Source organism: Nicotiana attenuata, unplaced genomic scaffold (assembly GCF_001879085.1).
Source record: "Nicotiana attenuata strain UT unplaced genomic scaffold, NIATTr2, whole genome shotgun sequence".
Classification (NCBI taxonomy): domain Eukaryota; kingdom Viridiplantae; phylum Streptophyta; class Magnoliopsida; order Solanales; family Solanaceae; genus Nicotiana; species Nicotiana attenuata.
Genome location: NW_017671754.1, coordinates 28,176 through 37,902, shown reverse-complemented (window position 1 = coordinate 37,902; position 9,727 = coordinate 28,176).

Genomic DNA, 9,727 nt, shown 5'->3' with positions numbered 1-9,727 from the left:
ATCTTGGGGGGTGCCTAACACCTTCCCTCCAAGATAATTTCAAGCCCTTACCCATTCTCTGGTTCTTCTTCTTTTATTTCCTTCTTAGTGTCCTAATGCACTCAATTATTAGGTGGCGACTCTTCTATATCTCAAACCCAATTCCCAAAAGGAAAAGAGTTGTCCACCCAAATGTCGTAAACCCGATTTTGCGAGAAAAAGGGGGCATCGACACCGGGTCACCGGACCCGGATCGCTTAAAATTCTGCCAGACCATCAAAGATGACCTAAGGAACAATAGTCACCGCCTCGCCATGATCGTTACTCATTTTTTGGTGTTTTAGGGCCATAAAATAGGAATTCCGCCCGATTCCTAGATTTCGGTGTCCTATAGCCCACACATTATGCATGTGCCCGAGCCACCGGTTCCGGATCGCCTAAAATTTTGCAGACCATAAAAAATGACCTAAGGAACAATAGTCACCTACTCGCCATGACTGTTACTCATTTTCTGACGTTTTAGGGTCATAAAACAGGAATTTCGCTCGATCTCCACATTTTCGTGTGCTGTAGCTCACACCTTCTGCATGGGCTCGGACAACTGGACCCGGAGCGCTTAATATTTTTCCGGACCATCAAAAACGAACTAAGGAACAAAAGCCACCGCCTCTTCATGATCGTTACTCGTTTTTTGGCGTTTTAGGGCCATAAAAATGGAACTCCGCCCGATTTCCGAATTTTCATGTGCATAGCCCACACCTTTTGCATGGCTCAAGCCATCGGACCAGGATCACCTAAAAATTTTTCGGACCCTCAAAAACGATCTAAGGAACAATGGTCACCTCTTTGCTAGAACCGTTACTCATCTTTTGGCTTAGGGTCATAAAACTGGAAATCCGTCTGATTCTAAGATTTTCGTGTGTTATAACCTACGCCTTCTGCTTGGGCTCGGACCACCGGACCCGGAGCGTCTAAAATTTTGCTAAACAGTAAAAAATGACCTACGTAATTTGGCATTTTAGGGCCATAAAATTGGAATTCCGACCGATTCTTAGATTTTCGTTTTAGCCCACGCCTTCTACATGGTCCCTGATTGCCGTTACCGGATCGCCTAAAATTTTTCCGGACCATCAAAAATGACCTGATGAACAATAATCGCCGCCTCACCATAACCATTACTCTTTTTTGGCATTTTATGGCCATAAAACTGGAATTCTGCCCGATTCCCAGATTTCGTATGCTATAGCCCACACCTTCTGCATGGGCCAGGGCCACCAGATCCGGATCGACTAAAATTTTGTCGCACCATAAACAACGACCTAAAGAATAATAGTCACCGTCTTGCCATGACCGTTACTCACTTTTTGGCTTTTAAGGTCCATAAAACTAGAATTCCGCCCGATTCCTAGATTTTCGTGTGCTATAGTCCACGCCTTCTGCATGAGCCCGGAGCACCTATCCTGTATCGCCTAGATTCTTAGATTTCCATGTGCTAGCCCATGCCTTCAGCATGAGCTTGGGCCATCGGACCTGGTTTGCCTAAAATTTTGCCGAACCATAATAAACGACCTAAGGAACAATAGTCACCGCCTTGCCATGACCGTTACTCATTTTTTGGCGTTTAAGGCCATAAAACAAGAATTTCGCTCGATTCCTAGATTTTCATGTGTGCTATATCCTACGCCTTCTGCCTGGTCACGGGCCATCGTACCCGGATCGCCTAAAATTTCTCCGGATCATAATAAATGACCTAAGGTATAATAGTCACTGCCTCTCCAAGACCGTTTCTCTTTTTTTGGCGTTTTAGTGCCATAAAACTTAAATTCCGCCCATCCCAAATTTCCGTGTGCTATACGCCTACTGCATAGGACCGGACCATCGGACCAGGATCGCCTAATATTTTTCCGGACCATCAAAAATGACCTAAGGAACAACAATCACTATCTCACCATGACCGTTGTTTTTTGGCGTTTTAGGGCCATAAAATTTGTATTTCGTCCCCGATTATTGTGTGCAATAGCCCACACTTTCTGCATAGGCCCGGGTCACCGGACATGGATCACCGAAATTTTTCCGGACCATAAAAACAACCTAAGGAATAACAGTCACCGCCTCGCCATGACCGTTACTCGTTTTTTGGTGTTTATGGTCATAAAACTGGAAGTCCGCCTAATTCCTAGATTTTTTAGTGTTATAGCCCACACCTTTTGAATCCATGGCCACTGAACCCGGATCGCTTAAAATTTTATCGGACCATAAAAAACAACCTAAGGAACAATAGTCACCATCTCGCCATGACCATTACTCGTTTTTTGGCGTTGTAGGACTATAAGACTGGAATCGCCCGATTCTTAGATTTTCGTGTGCTATAGCCCACGCCTTCTGAATGGGCCCGGGCCATCGGACCCGGATCGCCAAAATTTTTGCCGGACCATAAAAAATGACCAAAGGAACAATAGTCACCGCTTCGCTATGTCTGTTACTCGTTTTTGGCTTTTTAGGTCGATAAAACTTGAATTCCACCCAATTTCTAAATATTTGTGTGCTATAGCCCACGCTTTTTGCATGGGCCCGTGCCACCTGTCCTGGATCACCTAAAATTTTGCCGGACAATCGAAAATTACCTAAGGAAAAATAATTATTGCCTCGCCATGATAATTTCTCATTTTTTGGCGTTTTAGGGCCAAAAACTAGAATTCCGCCCATTTCCCTTATTTTCATGTGCTATCGCCTTTTGCATGGGCCCGGAAACTGGACCCGGATCGCAGAAAATATTGTCGGACCATAAAAAATGACCTAAGGAATTATAGTCACCGTCTCGCCATGAACGTTACACGTTTTTGGCATTGTAGGTCTGTAAAACTAGAATTCCACCCGATTCCTAGATTTTCGTATGCTATAGCCCACGCCTTCTACAAAGGCAAGGGCCACCGGACCCGAGTCGTTTGAAATTTTGTTAGACCATATAAAACAACCTAAGGAATAATAGTCACTGCCTCGCCATGAAATTTACTCGTTTTTTGGTGTTTAGGGCCATAAAATTGGAATTCTGCCCAATTTCCAGATTTTCGTGTGCTATAGCCCACGCTTACTAATGGGCCCGGGCCACCGGACCCGGATCGCCTAAAATTATGTCGGACCTTCAAAAACATCCTATGTAACAATAGTCACTGCCTCGCCATGACCGTTATTCGTTTTTTGGTATTTTAGGGCCATAAAACTTGAATTGCGCCCGATTTCTGGATTTTCGTTTGCTATAGCCCACGCCTTCTATATGGGCTTGGGCCATAGGACCTGGAACGGCTAAAATTTTGTCGGACCATCAAAAACGACCTAAGGAATAATAGTCACCACCTCTCCATGACCATTACTCATTATTTGGGTTTAGGGCAATAAAACTGGAATTCCGCCCGATTCCTAGATTTTCATGTGCTATAGCCCATGCCTTATGTATGGGCCCGGGCCACCGGACCTGGATTTCTTAAAATTTTGCCGCACCATACAAAAAGACCTAAGGAAAAATAGTCACCGCCTTGCCGTGACCGTTATTCATTTTTTGGCGTTTTAGGACCATAAAATTTGAATGTTGCCCGATTCCCAGATTTTCGTGTGTTATAGTCCACGCCTTCTGCAAAGGCCCGGGCAACAGGACCCGGATCACCTACAGTTTTGCCGGCCCATCAAAAACAACCTAAGGGACAATAATAAGCGCCTCGCCATGACTGATACTCGGTTTTTTGGCTTTATAGGGCTATAAAAATGGAATTCCGCTCGATTCTAGATTTTCGTGTGCTATAACCCATGCCTTCTGCAAAGGCCCAAGCAACCGGACTCGGATCGCCAAAAATTTTGCTGGACCATAAAAACGACATGAGAAACAATAATCACTGCCTCGCCATGAATGTTACTCATTTTTTGGCATTTTAGTGACATCAAACTAGATATGCGTCCGATTTCTAGATTTTCGTGTGCTATAGTCCACGCCTTCTGCATAGGCCAGGGCCAGCGGACCCGGATCGGCTAAAATTTTATCGGACCATAATAAATGACCTAAGGAACAATAGCCACCGCCTCTCCGTCACCGTTACTCATTTTTTGGCTTTTTAAGGCCATAAAACTTGAATTCAATTCCCAGATTTTCTTGTGCTATAGTCTATGCCGTCTGCATGGGCCCGTCCATGGGACGCTGATCATGTAGCATTTTTCCAGACCATAAAAAACTACCTAAGGAAAAATAGTCACCGCCTCGCCATGATCGTTACTCATTTTTTGGCGTTTTAGGACCATAAAACTTGAATTTTGTCCTATTCCCAGATTTTCGTGTGCTATAGCCCACGCCTTCTATATTAGTCCCGGCCACAGGACCCGGATCGCTTACAGTTTTGCCGGACCATAAAAACGACCTAAGAAACAATAGTCATCGCATCTCCATGACCGCTGAAGGTACCCCGTGCAGGAGGGGCACTAGAAAGTGGCTGAGCAAAGTGTGCAACCTACAACCTCAGAATGACCTGAGCACCACTAGAAGCTAGAAGTGCCGAGTGACCTAGATGGCTTACATAGCCTCTGCCATGCTGGTCTACAGCTGCAGTGTGGCCACTACTAAATCCTCCAGTACCTCGAGGCCTATTATCCTCCCTGTCATCTCTCTCACGGCCCCGCATGCTCTCCAACCTCCATACATTCTCTACCACCTACTGATATGGGGTATTTGTCTCCAGCCCTAAAGACATTCTGAACCTTATAAAATAGTTGAGCCCCCGGATAAATCGACGAACTCGCTCTCTGACTGTAGAAACCACAACAGGTGCATGGACAAATCACTAAATTTGACAACATACTCTTACACTGTCATAGTACCCCGGCGCAGCTGCTCAAACTCTACGTGGAATGAATCCCTAAGGGTCTGGGGAAGAAACTCCCTCAAGAATAACTTTGAAAACCGATTCTATATAAGTGAAGCTGCATTGGCTGGGCTACCCTCCTCATACACTCACCACCGATTAGTCATTTTTTGGCGTTTTAGGACTATAAAAATTGAATTTTGTCCTATTCCCAAATTTTCATGTGCTATAGCCCACGCCTTCTGTATTGGCCCCGGCCATCAGACTCGGATTGCCTATAATTTTTCCAAACCATAAAAAACGATCTAAGGAACAATAGTCACCGCCTCGCCATGACAATTACTCGCATTTTGGCATTTTAGTTCCATAAAACTTGAATTCCGCCCGATTCCTAGATTTTCGTATGCTATAGCCCACGGCTTATGCATGGGCCCAGGCCACCTAACTCGAATCGACTAAAATTTATTTGGAGCATAAAAAATGACCTAAGGAACAACAGTCACCGCCTCACCATGAACGTTACTTGTTTTTTGGCATTTTAGGCACATAAAATAGGAATTTTGCCCGATTCCTAGATTTTCGTGTGTGCTATATCCGACGCCTTTTGCATGGTCACGGGCCATCGGACCCGGTCGCCTAAAATTTTGCCGGACCATAAAAAATGACCTAAGGTATAATAGTCACTGCTGCTCCAAGATCGTTGCTTTTTATTTTTTGGCGTTTTAGGGTCATTAAACTTGAATTCCGCCCAGTTTCCAAATTTTCTTATGCTATGCCTAGTGCATATTCCCGGGCCATCGGATCCGGATCGCCTAAAATTTTGCCGGACCATAAAAAATGACCTAAGAAACAACAGTCACCACCTCACCATGGTTGTTACTCATTTTTTGGCGTTTTAGGGGCTTAAAATTGGAGTTCCACCTGATTCCTAGATTATCGTGTGTAATAGCCCACGCCTTCTTCATAGGCCTGGGCCACCGGACCCGGATCACCTAAAATTTTGACGGACCATAAAAAACAACCTAAGGAATAACAGACACCGCCTCGCCATAACCGATACTCTTTTTTGGCGTTTTAGAGTCATAAAACTGGAATTCCGACCGATTTCTAGATTTTTCGGTGTTATAATCCACACTTCTGAATGCACTCGGGCCACCCGGATTGCTTAAAATTTTACCAGACCACAAAAATGACCTAAGGAACAATAGTCACCGCTTCATTGTATTGGGGGAAAATAAACATTGCACGTGGAATTAATTGTGGCTGACATGGCAAGACACGTTCTGATTATCATTGGAATACAATTATTTACTTCTGTTTTCTATTGATTACTTTGCTATTCCATACTTTAATTTTCCTTTCTTATTACAAGAATATACCTTTTCTTGATTATCAGTAACCCGAGCACTTCTAAAAATAGGCTTTGACCGAAATTCTTATTTTTTGGTTTGGTTCCGTTACCGGGAATCTGATAATATTTTCACTTTCCAAATCCATTCTTCTTCCAAAAAATCATGTCAAACGCCAACGCCAACAACCAACAAAACTTTCAAGACCCACAAAATCAGCAACAGTTGAATCAACATAATCAACAGGGAGATGGTACTCTAGTCCCCTCACCACAAAACTCTCCTCGACAATCACGAGAAGGGATACCTGATAGATCTGAATCGCATGTGAATGATCAACATAGGGACGATCAAGATATCGATGCAGCATTGAAACAGTTAATTGCAGAACAAGTCAGCAATGCTCTGCAAGCTTTTGTTAGTGGGTTGCCAACCGTACCACCGACTCCTCCTCCAAACAACACCGCGACCATAGAAAATCCACGCTCAGGGCTTGCTAATTCGGGCAGCAGAGGAACTCCCAGCGAATCTCGTGATGGAGGGTCAGGTATCCCAGTTAATTCTGATTTACAAAGTCTAGTACTAACTTTGCAGAAACAACTCAAGGACAACGAACGCATAGGACAGATACCTGGCGTTCCACCTATAATCAAAGGAGTAGATATGGATACTCTCAACAACCTTGGAAGCCAAGTGCCGCTCCTTTGCCTATTCCTAAGAAGTTTAAAATGCTCCATATCCCAAAGTACGATGGGACAACCGATCCCCGGATCATGTGACAACATTTACAACTGCGTAAAGGGCAACAGTTTGACCAAGAAAGAGATTGAATCAGTACTAGTCAAAAAATTCGGTGAAATGCTCACAAAGGGAGCATTAACATGGTATTCTCTTTTACCTGAAAACTCTATTGATTCTTTTGCTGAGCTTGTAGATTCGTTTATAAAAGCACACTCGGGAGCTCAGAAAGTTGAGAAGAGGATGGAAGACATATTGAAAATAAAACAAGGAGCTACGGAGTTACTCAGGGAATTCGTAGATAGGTTCCAACGTGAAAGGATGATGCTACCACGCGTACCTGACAATTGGGCGGCTATGGCATTTGCAAGCAATTTAAATGAAAAATGCTCAAAAGCCACAAGGAGAATCAAAGAAAGCTTACGAGAATTCCCTGCAACAACTTGGAATGATGTTTACAACAGGTACAGCACGAAGCTGCGGATAGAAGAAGACTATCACTCAGTCCCGGAGAGATGAAAGAGTAAGCTCAAGACAGCCAGAAACTAAAAAAAGGTTCGGTAAAAATAGGTACGAACCTTATATGGGACCAGCAGGTAGAGATTCACGTTCAAAACAAGAAAATCCCAGGTATGATTCCAGATCAAGGGACAAAGATTCGGGTTTGTCGTCCAAGTTTGGGAAGGAGCGGGATACGCGAGATACGAGAGACAATGACAGAAGCTCAAAAGCAAAGCTTCATGGTTACAGCTTCAATGTTAGCACGTCTGAGTTGGTAGCTATTTTATGAAGCAAGGGAGATAAAGTACAATGGCCAAAAGAAATGATATCAAACCCGAATAGGAGAAACCCTGATTTCTGGTGCGAGTTTCACAATGATCACGGCCACAAAATAGCGGATTGCAGACTGCTACAAGGTGAAGTTGAGCATTTATTAAAGCAAGGTTACTTAATCGAATTGTTTAGTGAGAAAGGTAAGCAAGCATATATGAAGAATAGGTAGAGCCACCAAAACCTCCATCACCAAAAAGAATAGTTAATGTCATAAGTGGAGGAGAGGAGGTCAACGGCGTAACATATACGATAGCAAAAAAGGTGTCAAAAATCACGGTTACCCATGGGAAACGAGTTCGCCAAGTTTTGGAGGAAGATAGTATAACATTTGATGATGCAGATGCAGATGGCATGTTGATCTCACACAATGATGCACTGGTAATATCTTTACTTGTACATGATACTAACGTAAAATGAGTTTTGATTGATCCAGGTAGCTCTGTAAATATCATTCTGCTAAGAGTGGTAAACAAGTTGCAAACCGATGGTAAATTAGCATATACCTTGTCTGGTTTTGATAACTCGAGCGTTGTTACAAAATGGGAGATAATACTCACCACAATCGCAGAAGGAGTAGTCAAAGATACTAAATTTCAAGTAATAGATATGGACATGGAGTACAATATGATCTTGGCAGACCTTGGATTCACGAGATGGATGCTGTTCCATCTACCTTACATCACGTAATCAAGTTCCCTTCACAATGGGGAATAAGTCAAATCCACGGAGATCAACAGACTTCTCGAAGCATTAACTCAGTGGCAGATTCAAGCGGGAAAAATGACGTTGCATGTGAAAAATAGCAATTACAGAAATCAATTGAGGGTTTAGCGACACATGCCTCAACTAAAGATGGACAAACGGATGTAGACTCGAGGCCTGATACAATTCAAGAACCAGAAGAAAATGAAAACATCAAAACAACAATAGAGGAATTGGAAGCAGTGTTGTTGTTTGTGCATTGGCCTACGAAAAAGTCTACATCGGAACCAACCTTAGCCTAGAGATGAAAAGTAAGTTAATTGAATTTTTAAAAGCTAATGCAGACTGCTTTGCCTGGTCCCATTCAGATATGACAGGTATACCACTGGAGGTAACGAGCCATAAACTGAATGAAGATCCGATGTATCCGCCAGTCAAACAGAACAAAGGAAGCAAGGATCCTTAAAAAACCAGGTGATTCAGGATAAGTACAAAAGCTTTTAAAAATTGGGTCTATCTACGAGGTAAAGTATCCTAATTGGCTAGTTAACACTGTAGTGGTGCCCAAAAAGAATGGTAAGTGGCGAGTTTGCATAGACTATACCGATTTAAATAAAGCTTGCCCTAAAGATTCTTTTTCATTACCGCACATAGATCAACTAATTAATGCTACTGCAGGGTACAAACAATTAAGTTTTTTAGACGCCTATTCAGGTTATAATCAATAAAAATGGATCCTTCAGATGAGGAAAAAACCTCCTTTATTACAGACAGGGGGACTTAGTGTTATAAAGTAATGCCTTTCGGTCTTAAGAATGCTGGAGCCACGTACCAGAGGTTAGTAACTAAGATGTTTCAAGAATATCTGGGAAAAACCATGGAGGTTTATATCGATGATATGTTGGTAAAATCACAACAGGCGAAGGATCATATTCAACATCTATCAGATACGTTCCAGATTCTCCGCAAATTCAATATAAAGTTAAATCCCGAGAAATGTGCATTTGGTGTATCGTCGGGTAAGTTCTTAGGTTTCCATGTTTCTAATCGTGGAATTGAAGTAAATCCAGTGTAGATTAAAGCTATTGAAGAGATACCGGATATACTTAGGAGCAAAAAAGAAAGGTAGGATAGCAGCATCGGGGAGATTTATTTCTAAATCTTCGGAGAAAAGTTTTAAGTCTTTTTCAGTGTTGAAAAAGCAAAATCAATTTGAATGGACTGAAGAATGTCAACAAGCGCTCAAAAACTTAAAAGCGTACATGTCAAATCCACCGTTGC